This window comes from Gorilla gorilla, chromosome 16, assembly GCF_029281585.2.
Source record: "Gorilla gorilla gorilla isolate KB3781 chromosome 16, NHGRI_mGorGor1-v2.1_pri, whole genome shotgun sequence".
NCBI lineage: Eukaryota > Metazoa > Chordata > Mammalia > Primates > Hominidae > Gorilla > Gorilla gorilla.
Genome location: NC_073240.2, coordinates 16,461,673 through 16,485,305, shown reverse-complemented (window position 1 = coordinate 16,485,305; position 23,633 = coordinate 16,461,673). Strand labels below are relative to the sequence as shown.

Below are 23,633 nucleotides of genomic sequence, written 5' to 3'. Positions count from 1 at the left end.
GCCTGATATGACCTGAGTTTTAGACATCGTCCCAACCTCCACGCATTTAGAATAATAGGTACAATGTGTCTGTTAGTGCATGAATAAATTCATATAAAATTGTGACTATGGATTCAGGAAGAGTATTCATGGGGAATATTTAATGCATGCCATCTGATACAGAGACACTAAGTTCCTCCATTATGTTTGCAATGCTTTGGGGGCAAGGATTATATCTTTATTCCCTTCTTTAGTTCAGTGGTTGGCAATAACATAGGTACAAAGCAAAAATGCGTTAGTGCACACCGAGCAGCGTATTCACACTGGTAACGTTTATTGAAAGAAACATTAAACATCACACCTCGATATTATTAAGGAAACTAACTGGATACACTATTTTCAAGGCTCGATGAAAATGTGAGGTACCTTGTTCAAAAATTATTAAGAATCCTAAGACTTTGAAGTAGAGCATAAAACCAAGTGCCTGTCTCTGCAGCCACACTGATCATGTAGCGGTGGAGCTGGTCTTGCCCAGAAATCATAGTTTACAACAAGCTACCGTACAGTTCAGAATAGTTAGAAGATAATCATTCAGGTGTTTCTAGCATAAAAAACAGACAAATATTTAAGGTGTTGGATATTCAAATACATTAGTTTCATTTTTACAAATTATATGAATGCATTAAATTATCACATGTACTACCAAAATATGTACATCCATTATGTATCAGTAGAAAATTAAAATTTTTGTTAATGGAGAAAAAAATGAAGTCCATGATTAAAAGTGCTAGAAATGAGAATTTAGACCTTAAAACGCAGCTAAAAATTTAAAAGGAAAGTTTTGGCAACAAGCCAACCTCAGAAAGCATGAGACCCAAATTCAAAGAACCAACTATGCAAATTTCTGGCTCACAGCAAAATTGCACATGTGCAAGGGAGATCTATGAAGCCTAGTGAAAAAGCAGAAAGAAAAAAAATTTAAAAACTGTAGAAAGTAAAACCCAATTTCAAGTACAAAAAACAAAACAAAACAAAACAAAACAATACCTCACAGATTTCTAAGTTGCTGAAGACAATGTAATATTTCCTCCCAAGACCAAGAAGAAGTTGATTTGAAAAGAGCAATTACTATACAGACTAGTGTTATATACCATTGGTCTAGTTAGATTTGCTGCGCTTAATGTTACTATTACGTAAAGTTAGTAGTTAGGGTCTCGGACTTTTAATATAAAAAAAAGTAGGTACTATGATGGCAAATATTGGGGTTCATATTGCAGAACAGTTGAAGTCATATTTCACTGTTGATTGAATATGCCATGGATATGTGAGCATCTTGAGTTGGTTGCACGACCTTTATACTTCCATTCTGAATGCAAAAACTTAAAGCTTTATGCTTAAATTAAATAATGTGGCTAAGATTGTTAACACGAGCATATGAAACTCAGCTCCTTGAAATAGCCCACTTAAAAAGATGCTTGCTTTGGGGGAGCTGAATAATTTTCTGGGGACACATCTTTTCTTTGTTTGATTTGTTTGGTTCAAAAAAAAAGCATTCATATTATGGCTTGATATGCCATAAAATTTTGATTTAAAATCTCTAAAAGCCAGAGAAAGACTATCTACAAAACTGTCAAGATGCATTTTGGATTGTCTCCCTACTTCCATTTTCTTCAAATGATTTAAATGCAATTTGGATTATAAAAATCGCATTAAGATAGAGAGACTGTGGGATGCATTTCACCTGGGGTGCTTGTTAAAAAACGCAATTTCTGGGATTTCATTCCAGATCTACTCAATGAGACTCTGCAGGTGGGCCCCTAGAATCTGCATTTTTTATGCTTTCCAGATGTTTCTTATGCACAGTCAAGTTTGCAAACCACTGCTCTCGAGTTTTAACTGCCATTAAGTAGAACTTTTAATGGATGCAGCCCTAATTTCTGAATTATTAATGATTAATAGAATCTGCTTTTACTATACACTCACTAAAATACATAGCTGCTTGGGCTGAAATATACAGATGTGTTGCCTTGCTGAAAAGGGAAGGAAAATCAAAGCTCCGACTGAGTCATGTTTGAAGTTTAGCCATGAAATTTGGTGGCTTTTAGCTGAATTAAATGGCAGGCAAAATGTGTGTCTGTTCTCCACGTCTCTCCTCTAACAGCGTTTCCCTGTCTTGAGCTAATCCTTATGCAGGGATGTCTTATCACTGCTCACCGAATATCTATAGAAAGACACGAGTTACAAAGTCAAGAGCTGCAGACTTCTCTAGGTTTTTCCTCGGAACAGTCAGTGACACAGAGCTGTGTCAGGCAGAGCCTGCTGCTGATTTAATTTGATCTTTCTAGGGAGGATTAAGAATATTGTCCTCAACCCAATTAGAATGTTGCTGCTAAGTTTCAATGTGTCAGAGGCTTTTTCATTTTCCCAGAGCCAGTGCTGGCTGACGTGGCAAGTGACAACATTGCAGCATTTGCAAAGTGACTACATCGTAGCATTTGCATTATCTTCCTTGGTGTGCACATCTTTCAACCATGTCAGGGAAGCGGTTGGAAGGAAAATCACAGAGCACATAAGAAGGACTTCTGGGCCTGCTCCGGAGGCTTGCAGAGGACATGCCCGAAGGGGTGCATGAAGCCTTCTGTCCCATACCTGTCCCTTGCCTCGATGGGATTTTGTACACCACAGGTTTCTGTCACCACTTTGCCTTGAAATTGGAGGCCTCAGTTATGAATTTTATAACAACATCCTCAAATAAGGCCTCACTTTGCAGTGTGTGCCTAACTTAAGGATGATTTTTAAATGACTGTGTCATGTTTGTAAAGACACTTTGTACTTATCGAAGTGCTTGCATATATACCATCTCATTTAATGCTTGCCAAGATTCTGTTAGGTATGCGAGGCAGGTACTGTTATCTTCACTTTATGAATGAGGAAAAGGCACACAGAAGCTAATAACAAGTGAAGTCAACATTGGGTCTGAAATTTGTAAACTCTGATAGAAAAAAGAAATCGTATCTCTGGAAAGAAAACTGTTGCAAACTATACACCTGCTTTCTAAAACGTGTGTGGCTCTTCAGTAGCTATTTTGCTGCCTTCTACCTACTCCAGTGTGCTGTTGGCTACGTCCAGTGCTGAGGACTGGGGAGGAGGCTTTTCCTCCCACTTTAGGATCATGGTGATGTCCTTCCAGAATTTGAACTGTGCTTTGGTCCTGAGCATGTCCTGGGGTGCGACATTCATTGTTCTCATTTGTTAGAGAATACAAGATCAGAATTTAAATAGTCACTGTTTTCCAAGATGCAAAGTGATACGCTCTTGGTGTTTTAAAATCCTATCTGTTGATCTGATTGGCTGGTATTCCAGTCTTCCCTGTTTATCGCTCTGTGACTGGTGGGATTTGCCAATAGGTCCAAGTACTTTCTCTTTCCAGAAGCATACCGTAATATTGGTGTAGGATTTGTGGCCAGAACTTACTGGGCATCACCCCAGTTACTGTCCTAATACCTCATATTGTGTCAGAAGCTGACAATAGGAGTTGAAAATGCCATAATATGAAACTGTTCTCATAGTGAAGATCGTAATAAGAACGGGAAAAGCTGCAGATGGAACCAGTTCTCATTATGTTCTGAAGCCACATTTCCTCCCCACAACATGAATTGTATGGTCCAGGCTCTTTAATCAAGAAATGTTCCATTTGAAAGCATTCCTCATCCCACAGAAAACATAAATTTCACTTTGGAGCACATATCTAGTAGGAGAATTTGTTTTCTCATTCAAATAACCAGATTGAAAATGTAAGAACACTATTATGGAAGCTTCAATGTCAATGTGTGTGTGTATGATGATTGTTGCTAATTAAAAATAAGCTGATTTAGGACATTTGAAGCAAAGAAGCACTCACGTTCCCTTATCTCAGCATTTAAACAGTGCCTGGACTCTGTGCTCTCTGCCCACATTATCTGGCTGTGTGTGACATTGCTTCCGGCTGCAATAGTGGGAAAGAATTTAACAGGTGTTCAAACACAAATACATTGTTAGCTTTTTTGTTGTTGTTGTTAAGGCTGCTTCACGTATTTTAAATTTTTCTTTTCCTCCTGGGAGAGGAGTTACTACTATTAACAATTCTGCACATTGCTTGAGGCAATGATAAACCATATTACCCTATTTATTTTACTCTCATTGCTATTTGAGAAAATGGTGGGCCATATATGCTTGTAGATTAGCTGGTGTCTTTTTGAAGCTACTGGCAAGGCTATGTTTAAAGTTTCAATTCTAATAAAAATGTGTTTAAAGCAACCAATGGCACCGTACAGGGAATGGCAAAGGAAAGGTCATTCTGTGTGTCCTGCAGCCTCAGAAGTGGGATCTTCCCCACACTTTTCTGTGAAGACAATGCAATTCAGAGCAGAGACATCTTCAAAGCTGCTTTGCACATGATGGTAATGAAGGATTGCAATGTGAGGTCACTGGGATTCCCAATACCACAAACACTGGTGTTATGAAAGGATGCTTAGTCCCAGCATGCCTAAGAAAACTAAATCTGATTCCTAGTCTTGGAAATCCCATCTCATGCATGATGCCATGTTTCCAAAACTGGAACGTTTCTACTGACTTATTTCCATGACTTCCTTTGCTCCAGCCACTGAACACTCACTCCCGGTTTGTCCTTACTAAAATGTCAGTTAATGTGTTATCTGTTCATGATAGTGCAGCTGTCTGCATAACTTCTGTGTATTTGTTTATTTATTTAATTTATTTTTTTGAGATGGATTCTTGCTCTGTTGTCCAGGCTGAAGTGAAGTGGCGCGATCTCGGCTCACTGCAACCTCCACCTCCTGGGTTCAAACGATTCTCATGTCAGCCTCCCGAGTAGCTGGGATTACAGGCACACACCACCATGCCCAGCTTATTTTTGTATATTTAGTAGAGACAGGGTTTCACCGTGTTGGCCAGGCTGGTCTTGAGCTCCTGACCTCAAGTGATCTGCCTGCCTCTGCCTCCCAATGTGCTGGGATTACATGGGTGAGCTGCCATGCCTGGCCAACTTCTGTGTATTTATTGAGGGAGGTGATTTGGGTGGGGATGGTGGAAGGATTGGGGCATGTGAAAGAGAAGGAGTCCTGGTATGTAAGTTAGATCATGTGAGGGATAGGGATAGGGAGTGGAGCACAGGGTGAATGAGACCACACACGTGTAAGAGGGAATGATGAGCAGGCAGGAAGAGAGGGTTGGTGTAGGAAAGGGTTGGTGCAGGAAAGGGGTGGTGTAGGAAAGGGGTGGTGTAGGAAAGGGATGTTGTAGGAAAGGGTGTTGCAGGAAAGTGTTGGTGTAGGCAAGGGTTGGTGTAGGAAAGGGGTGGTGTAGGGAAGGGATGGTATAGGAAAAGTTTGGTGTAAGAAAGGCGTGGTGTAGGAAAGGTTTGGTGTAGTAAAGAGGTGTTGTAGGAAAGGGGTGGTGTAGGAAAGGGGTGGTGTAGGAAAGAGGTAGTGTAGGAAAAGGTGGTGTAGGAAAGGGGTGGTGTAGGAAAGGGGTGGTGTAGGAAAGGGTGGTATAGGAAAGGGGTGGTGTAGGAAAGGGTGGTATAGGAAAGAGGTGGTGTAGGAAAGGGTGGTGTAGGAAAGGGGTAGTGTAGGAAAGGGGTGGTGTAGGAAAGGGTGGTATAGGAAAGGGGTGGTGTAGGAAAGGGGTGGTGTAGGAAAGGGTGGTATAGGAAAGGGTGGTGTAGGAAAGAGGTGGTGTAGGAAAGGGTGGTATAGGAAAGAGGTGGTGTAGGAAAGGGTGGTGTAGGAAAGGGGTAGTGTAGGAAAGGGGTGGTGTAGGAAAGGGTGGTATAGGAAAGGGGTGGTGTAGGAAAGGGTGGTGTAGGAAAGAGGTGGTGTAGGAAAGGGTGGTGTAGGAAAGGGGTGGTGTAGGAAAGGGTGGTGTAGGAAAGAGGTGGTGTAGGAAAGGGTGGTATAGGAAAGGGGTGGTGTAGGAAAGGGGTGGTGTAGGAAAGGGTGGTATAGGAAAGGGGTGGTGTAGGAAAGGGTGGTGTAGGAAAGAGGTGGTGTAGGAAAGGGTGGTATAGGAAAGGGGTGGTGTAGGAAAGGGGTGGTGTAGGAAAGGGTGGTATAGGAAAGGGTGGTGTAGGAAAGAGGTGGTGTAGGAAAGGGTGGTATAGGAAAGGGTGGTATAGGAAAGGGGTGGTGTAGGAAAGGGTGGTGTAGGAAAGAGGTGGTGTAGGAAAGGGTGGTGTAGGAAAGGGGTGGTGTAGGAAAGGGTGGTGTAGGAAAGAGGTGGTGTAGGAAAGGGTGGTGTAGGAAAGGGGTGGTGTGGGAAAGGGTGGTATAGGAAAGGGGTGGTGTAGGAAAGGGTGGTATAGGAAAGAGGTGGTGTGGGAAAGGGGTGGTGTAGGAAAGGGGTGGTGTAGGAAAGGGGTAGTGTAGGAAAGGGTGGTATAGGAAAGAGGTGGTGTAGGAAAGGGTGGTATAGGAAAGGGGTGGTGTAGGAAAGGGTGGTATAGGAAAGGGGTGGTGTAGGAAAGGGTGGTGTAGGAAAGGGTGGTGTAGGAAAGGGTGGTGTAGGAAAGGGTGGTATAGGAAAGGGGTGGTGTAGGAAAGGGTGGTATAGGAAAGGGGTGGTGTAGGAAAGGGGTGGTGTAGGAAAGGGTGGTATAGGAAAGGGGTGGTGTAGGAAAGGGTGGTATAGGAAAGGGGTGGTGTAGGAAAGGGTGGTATAGGAAAGGGGTGGTGTAGGAAAGGGTAGTGTAGGAAAGGGTGGTGTAGGAAAGGGTGGTGTAGGAAAGGGTGGTATATGAAAGGGGTGGTGTAGGAAAGGGTGGTATAGGAAAGGGGTGGTGTAGGAAAGGGGTGGTGTAGGAAAGGGGTGGTGTAGGAAAGGGTGGTATAGGAAAGGGGTGGTGTAGGAAAGGGTGGTGTAGGAAAGAGGTGGTGTAGGAAAGGGTGGTGTAGGAAAGGGGTGGTGTAGGAAAGGGTGGTGTAGGAAAGAGGTGGTGTAGGAAAGGGTGGTGTAGGAAAGGGGTGGTGTAGGAAAGGGTGGTGTAGGAAAGGGGTGGTGTAGGAAAGGGGTGGTGTAGGAAAGGGTGGTGTAGGAAAGGGTGGTGTAGGAAAGGGGTGGTGTAGGAAAGGGTGGTGTAGGAAAGGGGTGGTGTAGGAAAGGGGTGGTGTAGGAAAGGGTGGTGTAGGAAAGCGTGGTGTAGGAAAGGGGTGGTGTAGGAAAGGGTGGTATAGGAAAGGGTTGGTGTAGGAAAGGGGTGGTGTAGGAAAGGGGTGGTGTAGGAAAGGGGTGGTGTAGGAAAGGGATGTTGTAGGAAAGGGTGTTGCAGGAAAGTGTTGGTGTAGGCAAGGGTTGGTGTAGGAAAGGGGTGGTGTAGGGAAGGGGTGGTATAGGAAAAGTTTGGTGTAGGAAAGGCGTGGTGTAGGAAAGGTTTGGTGTAGGAAAGAGGTGTTGTAGGAAAGGGGTGGTGTAGGAAAGGGGTGGTGTAGGAAAGGGTGGTATAGGAAAGGGGTGGTGTAGGAAAGGGGTGGTGTAGGAAAGGGTGGTGTAGGAAAGAGGTGGTGTAGGAAAGGGGTGGTGTAGGAAAGGGTGGTGTAGGAAAGGGTGGTGTAGGAAAGGGTGGTGTAGGAAAGGGGTGGTGTAGGAAAGGGTGGTGTAGGAAAGGGGTGGTGTAGGAAAGGGGTGGTGTAGGAAAGGGTGGTGTAGGAAAGCGTGGTGTAGGAAAGGGGTGGTGTAGGAAAGGGTGGTATAGGAAAGGGTTGGTGTAGGAAAGGGGTGGTGTAGGAAAGGGGTGGTGTAGGAAAGGGGTGGTGTAGGAAAGGGATGTTGTAGGAAAGGGTGTTGCAGGAAAGTGTTGGTGTAGGCAAGGGTTGGTGTAGGAAAGGGGTGGTGTAGGGAAGGGGTGGTATAGGAAAAGTTTGGTGTAGGAAAGGCGTGGTGTAGGAAAGGTTTGGTGTAGGAAAGAGGTGTTGTAGGAAAGGGGTGGTGTAGGAAAGGGGTGGTGTAGGAAAGGGTGGTATAGGAAAGGGGTGGTGTAGGAAAGGGGTGGTGTAGGAAAGGGTGGTGTAGGAAAGAGGTGGTGTAGGAAAGGGGTGGTGTAGGAAAGGGTGGTGTAGGAAAGGGGTGGTGTAGGAAAGGGGTGGTGTAGGAAAGGGTGGTGTAGGAAAGGGGTGGTGTAGGAAAGGGATGTTGTAGGAAAGGGTGTTGCAGGAAAGTGTTGGTGTAGGCAAGGGTTGGTGTAGGAAAGGGGTGGTGTAGGGAAGGGGTGGTATAGGAAAAGTTTGGTGTACGAAAGGCGTGGTGTAGGAAAGGTTTGGTGTAGGAAAGAGGTGTTGTAGGAAAGGGGTGGTGTAGGAAAGGGTTGATGTAGGAAAGATTTGGTGTACGAAGGGGTTGGTGTAGGAAAGGGGAGGTGTAGGAAAGGGTTGGTGTAGGAAAGGTTTGGTGTAGGAAAGGGTTGGTGTAGGAAAGGGGTGGTGTAGGAAAGCGTGGTGTAGGAAAGGGGTGGTGTAGGAAAGGGTGGTGTAGGAAAGCGTGGTGTAGGAAAGGGGTGGTGTAGGAAAGGGTGGTATAGGAAAGGGTTGGTGTAGGAAAGGGGTGGTGTAGGAAAGGGGTGGTGTAGGAAAGGGGTGGTGTAGGAAAGGGATGTTGTAGGAAAGGGTGTTGCAGGAAAGTGTTGGTGTAGGCAAGGGTTGGTGTAGGAAAGGGGTGGTGTAGGGAAGGGGTGGTATAGGAAAAGTTTGGTGTAGGAAAGGCGTGGTGTAGGAAAGGTTTGGTGTAGGAAAGAGGTGTTGTAGGAAAGGGGTGGTGTAGGAAAGGGGTGGTGTAGGAAAGGGTGGTATAGGAAAGGGGTGGTGTAGGAAACGGTGGTATAGGAAAGGGGTGGTGTAGGAAAGGGTGGTATAGGAAAGGGGTGGTGTAGGAAAGGGTAGTGTAGGAAAGGGTGGTGTAGGAAAGGGTGGTGTAGGAAAGGGTGGTATAGGAAAGGGGTGGTGTAGGAAAGGGTGGTATAGGAAAGGGGTGGTGTAGGAAAGGGGTGGTGTAGGAAAGGGGTGGTGTAGGAAAGGGTGGTATAGGAAAGGGGTGGTGTAGGAAAGGGTGGTGTAGGAAAGAGGTGGTGTAGGAAAGGGTGGTGTAGGAAAGGGGTGGTGTAGGAAAGGGTGGTGTAGGAAAGAGGTGGTGTAGGAAAGGGTGGTGTAGGAAAGGGTGGTGTAGGAAAGGGGTGGTGTAGGAAAGGGGTGGTGTAGGAAAGGGTGGTGTAGGAAAGGGTGGTGTAGGAATGGGGTGGTGTAGGAAAGGGTGGTGTAGGAAAGGGGTGGTGTAGGAAAGGGGTGGTGTAGGAAAGGGTGGTGTAGGAAAGCGTGGTGTAGGAAAGGGGTGGTGTAGGAAAGGGTGGTATAGGAAAGGGTTGGTGTAGGAAAGGGGTGGTGTAGGAAAGGGGTGGTGTAGGAAAGGGGTGGTGTAGGAAAGGGATGTTGTAGGAAAGGGTGTTGCAGGAAAGTGTTGGTGTAGGCAAGGGTTGGTGTAGGAAAGGGGTGGTGTAGGGAAGGGGTGGTATAGGAAAAGTTTGGTGTAGGAAAGGCGTGGTGTAGGAAAGGTTTGGTGTAGGAAAGAGGTGTTGTAGGAAAGGGGTGGTGTAGGAAAGGGGTGGTGTAGGAAAGGGTGGTATAGGAAAGGGGTGGTGTAGGAAAGGGGTGGTGTAGGAAAGGGTGGTGTAGGAAAGAGGTGGTGTAGGAAAGGGGTGGTGTAGGAAAGGGTGGTGTAGGAAAGGGTGGTGTAGGAAAGGGTGGTGTAGGAAAGGGGTGGTGTAGGAAAGGGTGGTGTAGGAAAGGGGTGGTGTAGGAAAGGGGTGGTGTAGGAAAGGGTGGTGTAGGAAAGCGTGGTGTAGGAAAGGGGTGGTGTAGGAAAGGGTGGTATAGGAAAGGGTTGGTGTAGGAAAGGGGTGGTGTAGGAAAGGGGTGGTGTAGGAAAGGGGTGGTGTAGGAAAGGGATGTTGTAGGAAAGGGTGTTGCAGGAAAGTGTTGGTGTAGGCAAGGGTTGGTGTAGGAAAGGGGTGGTGTAGGGAAGGGGTGGTATAGGAAAAGTTTGGTGTAGGAAAGGCGTGGTGTAGGAAAGGTTTGGTGTAGGAAAGAGGTGTTGTAGGAAAGGGGTGGTGTAGGAAAGGGGTGGTGTAGGAAAGGGTGGTATAGGAAAGGGGTGGTGTAGGAAAGGGGTGGTGTAGGAAAGGGTGGTGTAGGAAAGAGGTGGTGTAGGAAAGGGGTGGTGTAGGAAAGGGTGGTGTAGGAAAGGGGTGGTGTAGGAAAGGGGTGGTGTAGGAAAGGGTGGTGTAGGAAAGGGGTGGTGTAGGAAAGGGATGTTGTAGGAAAGGGTGTTGCAGGAAAGTGTTGGTGTAGGCAAGGGTTGGTGTAGGAAAGGGGTGGTGTAGGGAAGGGGTGGTATAGGAAAAGTTTGGTGTAGGAAAGGCGTGGTGTAGGAAAGGTTTGGTGTAGGAAAGAGGTGTTGTAGGAAAGGGGTGGTGTAGGAAAGGGTTGATGTAGGAAAGATTTGGTGTACGAAGGGGTTGGTGTAGGAAAGGGGAGGTGTAGGAAAGGGTTGGTGTAGGAAAGGTTTGGTGTAGGAAAGGGTTGGTGTAGGAAAGGGGTGGTGTAGGAAAGCGTGGTGTAGGAAAGGGGTGGTGTAGGAAAGGGTGGTGTAGGAAAGCGTGGTGTAGGAAAGGGGTGGTGTAGGAAAGGGTGGTATAGGAAAGGGTTGGTGTAGGAAAGGGGTGGTGTAGGAAAGGGGTGGTGTAGGAAAGGGGTGGTGTAGGAAAGGGATGTTGTAGGAAAGGGTGTTGCAGGAAAGTGTTGGTGTAGGCAAGGGTTGGTGTAGGAAAGGGGTGGTGTAGGGAAGGGGTGGTATAGGAAAAGTTTGGTGTAGGAAAGGCGTGGTGTAGGAAAGGTTTGGTGTAGGAAAGAGGTGTTGTAGGAAAGGGGTGGTGTAGGAAAGGGGTGGTGTAGGAAAGGGTGGTATAGGAAAGGGGTGGTGTAGGAAAGGGGTGGTGTAGGAAAGGGTGGTGTAGGAAAGAGGTGGTGTAGGAAAGGGGTGGTGTAGGAAAGGGTGGTGTAGGAAAGCGTGGTGTAGGAAAGGGGTGGTGTAGGAAAGGGTGGTGTAGGAAAGGGCTGGTGTAGGAAAGGGGTGGTGTAGGAAAGGGTGGTGTAGGAAAGGGGTGGTGTAGGAAAGGGATGTTGTAGGAAAGGGTGTTGCAGGAAAGTGTTGGTGTAGGCAAGGGTTGGTGTAGGAAAGGGGTGGTGTAGGGAAGGGGTGGTATAGGAAAAGTTTGGTGTAGGAAAGGCGTGGTGTAGGAAAGGTTTGGTGTAGGAAAGAGGTGTTGTAGGAAAGGGGTGGTGTAGGAAAGGGTTGATGTAGGAAAGATTTGGTGTACGAAGGGGTTGGTGTAGGAAAGGGGAGGTGTAGGAAAGGGTTGGTGTAGGAAAGGTTTGGTGTAGGAAAGGGTTGGTGTAGGAAAGGGGTGGTGTAGGGTGCTGACATTTGCATAAGTTGCACTGGGGTAGGAGTGGATGATGATGGAAAGTTGGAAGAATGTGATATTTGGGTGGAAATAACAACTTAGAAATTGAGTCATCTTTTAGCTACAGAGAAGGGTATTCCCTTCACCATATAGTGAGCGGTTGCTGTATCCATGGCTCTTGACAAAGATGTTCACTTTGTGCCTTTTCCTGCATTATTGGCATCTGGAGTTCTAACAGCCAAGAGAGACAGAGGTCATAGTGGAATCAATATTTCTATTACAGATAAGAAAATCCCAGAAGGAGGGTCTACATAGATTAACCTGTACACAACCAAACTAAGATTTAAGAATTTTTCTGAAGATAATCCTGGGATTATGTCTCACATTTCATTTTAAGCTTCTTTCTTCATTTCCCTTTGCTTTATATTTCTCTCTCCTATTTTATTCTTCCTTGAAATAAAAGGGGACAGTAATGTGCTTTAAATGTAGAATCAAGAAATAACAAGAAATCATCATTTCAACTGCTATCATGTCCAGTGAAATTAAATGCTTGGATAATTACTTTGTTAATTACTAACAACTCCAAAATTCTGATTCTCAATCCACAGTCTATTGAATCATATAAATGGCTTGCTTTTATTGAATGGAAAAAGACAAAGAAGAAAAAGAGTGCCCAGTAGAGAGGAGGAGAAAGCACTACAGGGAACACCAGGGTCCCCATGATAAGTTCACTTTATTCCCCTCCATACTTCCTGTTAATTAGGAGCTTCCAATCATTGCAGCAAAATGGGGTCCTACACTTTAACCCAACCCCTCCTCTTCTACTATCCCTAACTTTGACTAGTATGAGATGAATACTTGAGCTCAGCAACTTCCCATGGCTTTCGAATCTCAGGAGTTGTTCTTACTCTTTGTGATATAACAACCCTCAATTAATGTTTGGTATTCTCACACAACCAGTGGGAAAACAAGTATGCATCTGGAAAGCTTAGAAAATATAGAGATAGTCATATACCTAGGCTTGTTTTTATTTTGAGTAATTTGCAAAGGTATCTTCTATATTAATAAATGTACATTCAATTCAAACAGATTGATATTGAATTAATAGGAAGTAATAAATTGGTTTATTTATGCTAGTGGAATTAAAAAATCTTGCTACTCTATACATTCAATTTCTAGTCCCTACTTTGAAAAGAGCATTTTCTTCCTTTTGAAATATATTTAAGCATAGTAACTTTCAAGGTCCTAAGTTTATTGGCATAATTTAATGGAAAAATTTGTGCTCTAAAGCATTCATTTTTTTCCCCAAGCTTTGTGGTTTTCAATTTCTCATCTACTGGGTGGCTTTTAGTTTACATGGCAGAACAGAATCTTCTCAACTTTTTGATTCCTCTGATAAAATATTCAATAGAGAACTAAGCCAAAATTTGCTTCACCCAAGGACATGATCTCATCCTTATTCTTGTCTTCATGCCTATTGAAATACAGCTATTCTTACATGTATTTAGCTAAGTGATAGGCTTAAGCATCAGTTGTCTTTTTTGGCTACAGCTATTCTTACATGTATTTAGCTAAGTGATAGGCTTAAGCATCAGTTGTCTTTTTTGGCTAATTTGTTTCAAAAGTAATTGAGCCCATGTACATGTGAAATAATATGTAAAACAGTAAAGATCCCTGTACACAACAGTATTGAAGCCACTGTATTATTTCAAGACTAAATTAGACACTCTCTTCCTAGCCCCCTTTCACTCCTCCACCCTCCACCACATAGGACACTTTCTGGAAAAGAAGTCCAGGCAAAGAGACGTTAGTTTAATTGTTGCTAACGTCACATAAAAATGATCACCAACTTGGAATTTCTGAATTCACATGAAAGGGTGATACTGAGTTTAAACGTAAAGTTTCATATTCCATTGGTGTCAAAATTGGTGGATAGAAAGAGTACAGGATTGTAAAGCAATTTCAGAGCAAGCTTCTAATGGCAACTTTAGTCCACAGTTTGGATCCTGTGCCCACCTGACATCTATTCTTTTTTTGAGTTGGAGTCTTGCTCTCTCTCCCAGTCTTGAGTGCAGTGGCGAGATCTGGGCTCACTGCAAGCTCCACCTCCTGGGTTCACGCCATTCTCCTGCCTCAGCCTCCCGAGTAGCTGGGACTACAGGCGCCCGCCACCAAGCCAGCTAATGTTTTGTATTTTTAGTAGAGACGAGGTTTCACGGTGTTAGCCAGGATGGTCTCGATCTCATGACCTCGTGATCCACCTGCCTCGACCTCTGAAATCTATTCTTAGCTGTAGGTGGGGACCAGGACCAGAATCTTCAGAGCAGGCCCTAGAAAGCTGGGAAGTCAGGGGATTCCACTACAGGTTTCTCTATTCTGTCGGCATTTTAAGTGGTTCTGTTTAGATCTAGGCACATTAGAGCTACCCCTCAAACAGACGATGACTCTTAAGAGCCCTGGAATTTCTTTATTACCCGGGGAGTCACTGGGGACTGGCAGTAGGTGCCAGGTTTGGCGATGGCGTTTTGTGAATCACTGAGCTCATCTCAGGGCAGAGCAGCTTCCTAACGTGACTGTCGTCTCCTCTTCCTTTCCCTCCAACACCAGCCACACTTCACCGCACTGGCCAGGTGTTTACCAACCTACCCCTCCGTACAAAGTTCAACCTGACATTGTTTGGTAGTCAATGATATAAAGCTTGTTGTCTAAGTCAGCATCTGCAGTTTTACCGACTGATAGAAAGGTACAAGATAGAATATGATTCGGGACAGGAGTCATCAACGTGTTGCCTTTCTGTTGCATGGAATGAACGTTTTGAAGTTGGAAGTGTCCTGAAATTTCAGGACTTCATCTTAAAGATGAAAAAAAGATGAGGTGTCATGCACAGCTATCTTGTGGCAGCATTTGAATTCAACCCCAAGTCAAGTTATGATATCTCCTGTGTCAGAGGAAAGTACTTTTGATAATCCCAGAAATATCAAGACTCCAGTGGCAGTGAATATTTGGTTTCCACTTTGAAATGTAGATCACATTAGCAGGATATTCCCTAAAGGAGCTTTATACACAGTTGGTCCTCCCTCTGTCAACCTCATCTCCGACTCAAGTGGATCGAGTTCAAAACAGCCACACTTGTTCCAGAAGCCAATTTTGTTTGGGCCATAATATAGAGATGGTCCCATCCAGCCTTTAAGCATGCTAAGCATAGGTAGCTGTTTGTTACAATAGTTGAAAGAAGAAAGCCATAAAAACAAAGTCTCCCACTATTTCATGCAATTTAAAATTGCGGAAGGTGACAGAAAATATAACTGAAAGCTTTCCCTAACCTCTCTTAAAAGAAGTCCTAGAAAAAAAAAAGAAAGCATTTATTTCCTTGATGATTTCTAAGTAATAACTAAATATGGATACAATTTTGAACCGTGTATGGATGTTCCCAGTGTAATGTTCCTCTTTTGGAGACATCGCATCATATTTATCTCACTCCCTGTCCTTTCCCCTATTAAAGTGGACCTGTGCATAGTTGATGCTTGTACCAAGATACACACCTTCTTCCTGTTTCCAGGACGGTACGATGGGAGGCAGGAGTGAGTGTCCGGAAACAGGGAAGAAAAAAAAACAAATCTCATCGTTGCTTATTTGTCTACTGCTTTTGGCTCTGCTGAGATGTGAAGTCATTCTCATTTCTTTGTGTTCGGAAGTATAGCCTGCGACTTGTTGAAAGCTTAGCGCTAGACCTGCCTCTCAGAGACTTGCTCCCTCTGGAAATGCCCAGCTGAGGATGCGCGTGGTGCGTGTTGAAGAACACTGCCTTAGAGGTGGACATCTGGGGACAGGTGCGCTGCGGCCGGACTCGGGGACAGGCGCGCTGCGGCTGGAGCTGGCCCCGCATTTCTTCACTTTCTGAATCGTAATGCCCTCAGTGAGTTGCAATTTCATATTGCTACATTTGTTTTTACTGGTGTTAAATTCCGGCAGTTAAATCTTTAAAGGGTTACTAAAAAATGCGAATATTTGTGTATTTACATGTCTAAGGAGAAGACCCTTTGGCAATCCAGGAGGAGACCAGGACTCAGGCTTTTTCTTCCAGTTAACTGTGGAGGACACGCTGTTGCTGCTGCGGCTGCTGAAGGAGGAGAAATCTCCTTGTTCTCCCGTCTTCCTGGTCTCCGGTCCCCTGTCTGGGCTTCCCATTTGCTGAACACAGCCAGATGCCAGCCGAGCTCAGGAAGCGTAGTTTGCAGGGGGTGTATCCAGAGACACAGCTCGGAGCAAGGGAAGAGAGAGGAAGAGATCCAACCTTAGGACAAAGGGCCAAGAACTTGGAGAGGACTTGGCCTAGGAGACAATCTAGGGCAAGCACGTTATCCAGGGTGACTGGGCAGGCAGAGAAACCCCAAGAGGCATAGAGCTCATGTCCGTTCAAAGTAGGAGAGTCTGGGCTCTGCTCTCGGAGTCGGAGCTGGGGGCCTTCAGGGCACTTCCTATGGAGAGAGCCTAGTTTATCAGAAAAAAGGGAACTTTCTTTTTTACCATCTAGCCTTCACCTTGGCAGGGAGACAGGTGTTTTGAGTAGAAACACTTCAACTCGACATGTCAAACCAGTGCTTCAGCAGAGCTGTGCCTGGCCCGCTCACCTCTCCCCTGCCCTCGGTTTTGGTCCAGAGTCTATTTTGAACGTCTGATGTCTCTCTTGGTTAGTGTGATTGAAATACGGCAGAAAGCCGATTGCATCGTGTGGGGAAGTTGAAATCAATGCAACCAACAATTATATTAACGGTCTAGTTAAGAATAAAAAAGTAATAGAACAGACGTGCCTTGGTGAACGTTTGTTTTCTATGGAGAAATAAACATAGTTGCTGCTTTTGGACTCCACCCTGGGCAACAGGGTAATGAATGTGGAGTTAGGTGGTCACTAAAGAATTTGGATTCTTTCCTCCAGGTTACAATGCTCGTTAAGGGGCAGCCTGTAATGAAACCTGCGATATGTGCTAAAACCAACTAAGTGATTATTTTAAAAGTCACAGTCTGCATGGGGCTTCATAAATTCACACCAGGGAGAGCTGTCTAATGGGATTGCCACCTTCCACCCCCAATGCAGACTTCAAAGCTCCTTGCTAGTCTCCACTCAAAGGCTTATCCCATGGCCCCAGCAAGGAAGGCCTTTGTGTGTGAAAACACCTGCCACCCAGCTTCAGGAGCACTGAGCGCTTTCGGCATGGCCGTCCCCACTGGCCCACGTGGCATTTCTTACAGTGAGCTTGGTTTTTAACTGCATTGTTTTGCTTAACAAGCTGGTTTTTTTTTCTACGGATGTAACCTTTTCCTATGTTTCCTGACTGGGATATCAGCCAGGTATTCTAGCCAACTTTGGTAGATATATATCATTGTTTTTTTGCCAGGCTTGTTTTAAAAAATCTACCTATTGCTTGCCCTGATCAATCCATCACTACCCTTGAAAAGGTCATGGTTCTCTCATCAGGAAACTTTTCAAAAATCCTTGGCTGTGATTTATCTTATGTTACGGGCTCTGACAGTGATTCTCAGGAAGCGAGACCCATTAGTTTCTTGTAAGGTCACTCCCCTGCTGTCGCATGCAGAGTGAGTATCAGTTGTGCTTGCCTGAGTTTGAAGCATCCTCTTGGGTGATTTCAAGGGGGGCAAAGGCAGGGCCATGACTGGTTTCTGTGTGGAGACTCACATGGGTGAGACAGGTGATCCACGGTGGAGAGGGAGGGTGTCTCTTGTAGGTGTTAGAGCCTCAAAGATAGCTCTTATTTTCAATCCTCCTTCTCCAAGATTCAGTTCACAAAGATAAGCATGCCTGGAAATATTTAATATTTTATCTTATTATATTCATATTCTGTGGTTGTTTAAAAATTCTTCAGTATGTTATAAACAAATGTTTCTGATTCCCCATAAGCTTTGTAGGGACATTAATTATTACTGACATGAGAAATTAAAGGCAGCCTAGATATTATTTTTAGGAATTACAGCATTTGAAAATCATATTCAGTGAATTTTGGATAAATTATATCTATACTATTTAATACCGAGTAATGTTTAGTGAAAGGGTCAGACACTTTGGGGTAAAAAGCGGCATTATGAAGTCAAATAATTTGTTTTCATGTTTAGGAAGACATTTTTAGGGAGATAGTTTTGGTTATATGAATTCTTTGTGATAAGGGCAAAATCAGATATTATACAGGAAGCATTTATGATACCCACTCAATTGTAAGATCTCACTATTTTCCCATTCAATAATCTCAGCCACCTAAAATACGTCCAGTGTATATTTTCTGTTCTTTCTAGATATATCGTCATTTCAAATGCTCATTTCAGCCACAATCATTTATTCCAGAAGCACTTGTTAGGACATTATACTTATTTCGTTTAAGTATAAGGTCCTATGTTGACTACTGAGAATGAAAAACTGAACAAGACAGAAAGTCCCACCTTGAAGAGCTTCCAAGTGTAGCGAGTCTCCTGGCATCAGGTATGGCTGGTATCATGGAAACACTCGGCTGACTGTCCAGGAGATGCTGGTTAAGAGGCGGAAGGTGATGGCGTGAAATCAAGTTCAGGTGCAGGGGACACTCCTGAGAGCATTCCTGCCCTGTCCCCGTGGCCTGAGCGGCCTTCTCAGTTGCACAGGTAGGTTTTCTCTGCTCTGCACTCCCTCTGTCCCAAGGTACCCTTTAGCAAAGTGTAAATTTGTAAGAGTGGTTAGCCCTGGACTTTATCTCAAGTCTGTAATAAGGGCACCTACACTAAGACTGAAACTGGAACTTGCTATTGGTGATCAAACCATCAGTGTTAATAAGTCACTTAAGTTACATTTATGGACTGGAGACAGAAATGGAAGAAAATCAGAGTACAAATAATAAATGGTTACCAGGTCCCTAGACCTGAAAGGGCGAATACATTCATGCAGTAGGTGTCCAGGATACTCATGTGGTCCTCCTTCATGCTTAGGAACACGGACGCTCATCTTCACTACGCAAACCAGAGCCTGCGTGCCTTTCGTGGTCCTTCATGCTTAGGAACACGGTCGCTCATCTTCACTACGCAAACCAGAGCCTGCGTGCCTTTCGTGGTCCTTCATATTTGCAGTGTGTGGGTTGGAGTTGCTTTCTTAGCCATGACAGTGACTGAAGGGAATATCAGAGTCTGTTAATGAATGATGCTTAGAGATTTCATTTTCAAAATATATTTTTAAATTACCTAATTATATGATATTGTATTGGAAAGTTCTTAGATTAGGTTTCACTTTAGAAATGTGATTTGGCCCTAAGAGTGATAGGAAAGAAATGTGTTCCTAATTATTCTCAGATAATTAAAATTTATGCTGTTCTTTATGCTTGTTGAATTAAACGTAAAGGGAAGACATCTTATTGTTTAATAATTAAAATAATTTGAATTAGATTTTAAATTGGCCTCAGGAAGATCACCTTGGTTCATTTACTGATAATACATTCCAAAACTGATGATTCTAACTACTTACCTTTGAAGGAAAAAATTTGGCTTTTTTCACTCATTTCTTCTCTCCCTCCTCCTTGAGAGTAATGTGGTGTGGTGGAAGAAAGATTTGCTGAGTGTTTGGAAGCTTATGTTTTAGCTTGGCCTCCAATATTTCCTCATAGTAAATCTCTAAAGCCCTTTGAATTCTTTGAATTCAATTTCCTCAGTGGCAAAATGGAGCTAGTAATACAACCTCATGCAAACAACAGAGACTCAAATGAGAGAACTGATATGAAGACATTAATACAGCTGCAAAACATTATATAAATGCAAGGTATTATAATTACTAGTTCTGGTTCAATACAAGGCACTCCATGCATGTGGAAAATAACTACCTATGGCCAAAAGGCGCATCATGAGTGTCTCCTCCTGACACGGCTCCCCAGGTCTTCCATCATCCCATTTCATTCCTAGAGGCAACCACTGTTCCTGGTGAGTGCTAAGGACCTTCTGGAAATACCGACACAGCAAGAGATTTTGCTAAGTATGTTTAATAGACATAGGGCCCACTTCCCAGGAGAATACCTTTTAATTTTAGTAGGACACAGTTTTCTCAAGATTTGCTCAAGATTTAAGGAATCATAATTGCTCAAGATTTAAGGAATACCACTTAGGAATTTTTTTGGTTAAAATAGAAAAGAGTAGGATGCGTGTGCTGTTAGCTTGCTGAACCAGCCATTTCTCAGATGTGGGGTGAAATTCATGGAGTACCACCGAAGGGGTGGAAATAACACAAGGAGCATGAGGTATCAGCCACATAGCTGCCTTCACTCCCCAAAAGGTAGCATTTCTTTACAAAGCTGTTGCTCCCCTTTCTCATTTGTAGATCACTGGGTGACAGCTCTGAAAGAAACGAATAGCAGGTGGGATGACATGCGTTCATGGGATTTAGGTTACAGTTTGGCTGTAACATATTGCTGTGTCTCTTTCCAGACATGCCTTCATTTCGTAGGCTCAACACCTCTTTTCAACATAATGATTAGATTCAAGGCCTGCATTTCAGTCAAGACGTAGTCATGAGTCACTGTGTTCTTATTATCACAGCTGAGGCTTCAAGCCCACATCAGCTCTTCCAGAAGATCAAGGGAGTCAGGCCACCCAGGAGCAGAGGAGAGGATGTCCCTCAAGAATGAGACAGGAAATGCAGAGGAAATGGGACACCACCTGTCCTGGAAGACAAGGCCAGTCACGGTCTCCTAGCGCTCATTCTAGGCAATCCACCCACCCATGAGGGGAAACGTGGGGAAGAAGGAAGCTTCCCTGCCTGAGACACCTATGGAAGCCAAGAGCTCCCGGGTCATGATACCTGCCCAATTAAGCAGAAAAAGGTTTGGAGAGAGAAACGATCATGACACGGACCTCCAGGAAGTGTCTCCCTGATGGACTGGGAAGTCATCTTTGTTGAAGGCATTAGGCAAGAGCAAGAGGCATCCAGGCCCCTGAGAAACAGTGGAGGCAGAGCCAGAGGGAGGAGAGAGCAGAGGCCAGAGACCAGGCAGGATACAGCACCGTGCCACCGCCACGGGCGTAAGGGGTGGGGTTCCAAAAGGGTGGCTTGTCCAGAGAGGCCAGCGTTCCAGTGACAGGGATTGTTGCCATCTCCCATTCCCGGCTTCCTCTTGCTGACTGTATCGTGGAGTGGCTTCATTCCTCAGAGAAGAGCCGTGAAAATATACAAGCGTCTTCTCTGGCGTGGATCCGCTGCTCTCCTGTGGGACAAAGAGTTCCTCTGGGGCTCTTGTCCTCGGCTGCAGTGTGTTCATCCTGATACTAGAAAAGAGGCCGCTCAGGACGGGGATGAGATTTCAGTTGCTCCGGGAGCAACGCATCTCCTCACGTGGGACAGGCTTTCACACACCCAAAGCGGATCCGCCGCGGAGAGAACGACTGACAGCCGGCCTCAGGACCCAGGCAGAGACAAAGAAAGAGGCTCACCAAAGACAGGCCGCCATGCGACAAACCGCTTTGTGGTGCACAGGGCACATTCAGCCAAAGACACACACGCACACGGGCATACACACACAAATCCATAGAGAGAGGGAAAGAAACAAACAGAGACTGAGAAACAGAGAGAGAAGAGAGCATAGGAGACACACACACAGACACATACACACACAAACACACACACACACACAGAGACACACACACACAGAGTCATACAGCAGAGGCATTGAAACACACAGCCCCAGGCAACCCCTGAGGCTGAGGGGTCCTGCTCTGGAGGAGAACGACCCTCGGGTGAGACAGCAGCCCAGGGGCACGCATGCCGACCCGTCCTCGAGATCACGGACGGCGGCACGACTTTTGGGGAGACTCACCCCAACCAACACCGTCCGTGAAGGTCTGAGGCTGGGATCCCGTGCTGCTTCCCCCTTCTCCGCCTGGGGTTTCATCATCACCGTCGGCCCATTGAGACTCCTGGCATCCGGAGACGTTCCCTTCGACCCGGGGAGAGGTGAGGCCTTAGCCTCAGAGCCTGGACACCCAAGCAATGCCACGGAGGGCTCCTGCTCTGCCAAGCCTCGGGGCCTGGTTTCTAAGACAACCGTGGGAACCACTGTGACGGGAGAAACCGCTCGCGCCTCGCGCATGCGCATTGGCTGAGCCGACTCGCGCTCCACTCCTGACAGATAGGCTGCGTCCCCTTTAAATATCGCCACCGCCGCGCGGCTGCCGCGATGCTCCTGCTGCCGCCGCGGCGGCGGCTGGATCCTGGGTCCTGTTTGGGGCGGCGTGGGAGAGGGGGCCGCGGGTGTCTCGTCCTGTCCCAGGCCCAAACCCCCAGGGGTCCTGTCCTCAGGACCTGCTTCAGTGGACTTCCTCCGAGGGAGGGGGAGCTTCAGGACGCCTGCTGTGTTCTCCGGAATCCCGTTGAGATCCGATTTTGGCCCTCTCCCAGTGAGATAGGATGGGCTCACCACATCTGGTCAGGCCGGCAGGGCCTCGCTGCAGCACAGAATGATCACATATGTCTCAAGGCCTAGTGTCAGCTGCAAATTCACTCATCCATCAGCCCTCTGCCTCCCTCCTCCTTTGAAAGAGCAGTGGCCTGCCCGGCTTGTAAAAGCCCTGGGGTTCCGGAAAGCCGACCGCGCTTTACAGGACACCTGCAATGAGGAACAGAGGCGAATCCGAGGGGGAGACCATGTGGCCACGCGTGGCACTGGCCAATCCCACAGCAGTTGGTGTTAATGTGTCACCGGAGGCATACGGGGCGAGGGGAAAACAAAGGGTGGTGTCCTGCTATGTGCCGGTGGAAGGAGGAAACTGGTGACCTTGCCCTCAATGCCAAGGAAAATCAAAGAACACCTGGGACCCGGGGGTTGGCGGCGCCGCCTGTGCCTCACCCAAGCCACGTTATCAAACGCCTACCAGAGGAGCAAAGAGGATTCTGCAAAATTCGCAACACCCCCAATTCTGCCCCGACCTGGTGGCCCTGACGCAACTTCGGCTGGTAGAAACCCACAGAGAGTGGGAAAGAAACACACAGACTGAGAGACAGAGAGAGAAGAGAAAATGGGAGACACACACACAGACACACACACACACACACACACACAGAGTCATACAGCAGAGGCATTGAAACGCACACCCCCAGGCAACCCCTGAGGCTGAGGGGTCCTGCTCTGGAGGAGAACGACCCTCGGGTGAGACAGCAGCCCAGGGGCACACATGCCGACCCGTCCTCGAGATCACGGACGGCGGCACGACTTTTGGGGAGACTCACCCCAACCAACACCGTCCGTGAAGGCCTGAGGCTGGGATCCCGTGCTGCTTCCCCCTTCTCCGCCTGGGGTTTCATCATCAAGGTCGGCCCATTGCGACTCCTGGCATCCGGAGACGTTCCCTTCGACCCGGGGAGAGGTGAGGCCTTAGCCTCAGAGCCTGGACACCCAAGCAATGCAACGGAGAGCTCCTGCTCTGCCAAGCCTCGGTGCCTGATTTCTAAGACAACCGTGGGAACCACTGTGACGGGAGAAACCGCTCGCGCCTCGCGCATGCGCATTGGCTGAGCCGACTCGCGCTCCACTCCTGACAGATAGGCTGCGTCCCCTTTAAATATCGCCACCGCCGCGCGGCTGCCGCGATGCTCCTGCTGCCGCCGCGGCGGCGGCTGGATCCTGGGTCCTATTTGGGGCGGCGTGGGAGAGGGAGCCGCCGGTGTCTCATCCTCTTCCAGGCCCAAACCTCCAGGGGTCCTGTCCTCAGGACCTGCTTCAGTGGACTTCCTCCGAGGGAGGGGGAGCTTCAGGACGCCCGCTCTGTTCTCCGGACTCCCGTGGAGATCCAATTTTGGCCCCCTCGGAGTGATATAAGATGGGCTCACCACATCTGGTCAGGCCGGCAGGGCCTCGCTGCAGCACAGAATGATCCCATTGGTCTCAAGGCCGAGTGTCTGCTGCAAGTTCACTCATCCATCAGCCCTCTGCCTCCCTCCTCCTTTGAAAGAGCAGTGGCCTGCCGGGCTTGTAAAAGCCCTGGGGTTCCAGAAAACCGACCGCGCTTTACAGCACACCTGCAAAGAGGAACAGAGGCGCATCCGAGGTGCAGACCTTGTGACCACGCGTGGTACTGGCCAATCCCACAGCAGCTGGTGTTAATGTGTGTTACTAGAGGCATTCGGGGCGACGGCGAA

At 46.5% G+C, this 23,633-nt stretch overlaps 1 long non-coding RNA gene across 2 annotated transcripts; it reads right to left on the bottom strand.

Annotated features, from left to right (window-relative positions):
* Window positions 1-15,779: 15,779 nt before the first annotated feature.
* On the bottom strand, window positions 15,780-20,926 carry LOC115933055 (uncharacterized). Of its 2 annotated transcripts, XR_010130906.1 has the most exons (4): window positions 20,502-20,926; window positions 19,333-19,426; window positions 17,933-18,627; window positions 15,780-17,300 (listed from the first exon to the last, which is right to left on the bottom strand). It is a non-coding gene; the product is annotated as an uncharacterized lncRNA (long non-coding RNA). The 2 variants fall into 2 exon arrangements; XR_010130905.1 differs by having other exon boundaries at window positions 19,333-20,926.
* Between the last annotated feature and the right edge of the window lie 2,707 nt (window positions 20,927-23,633).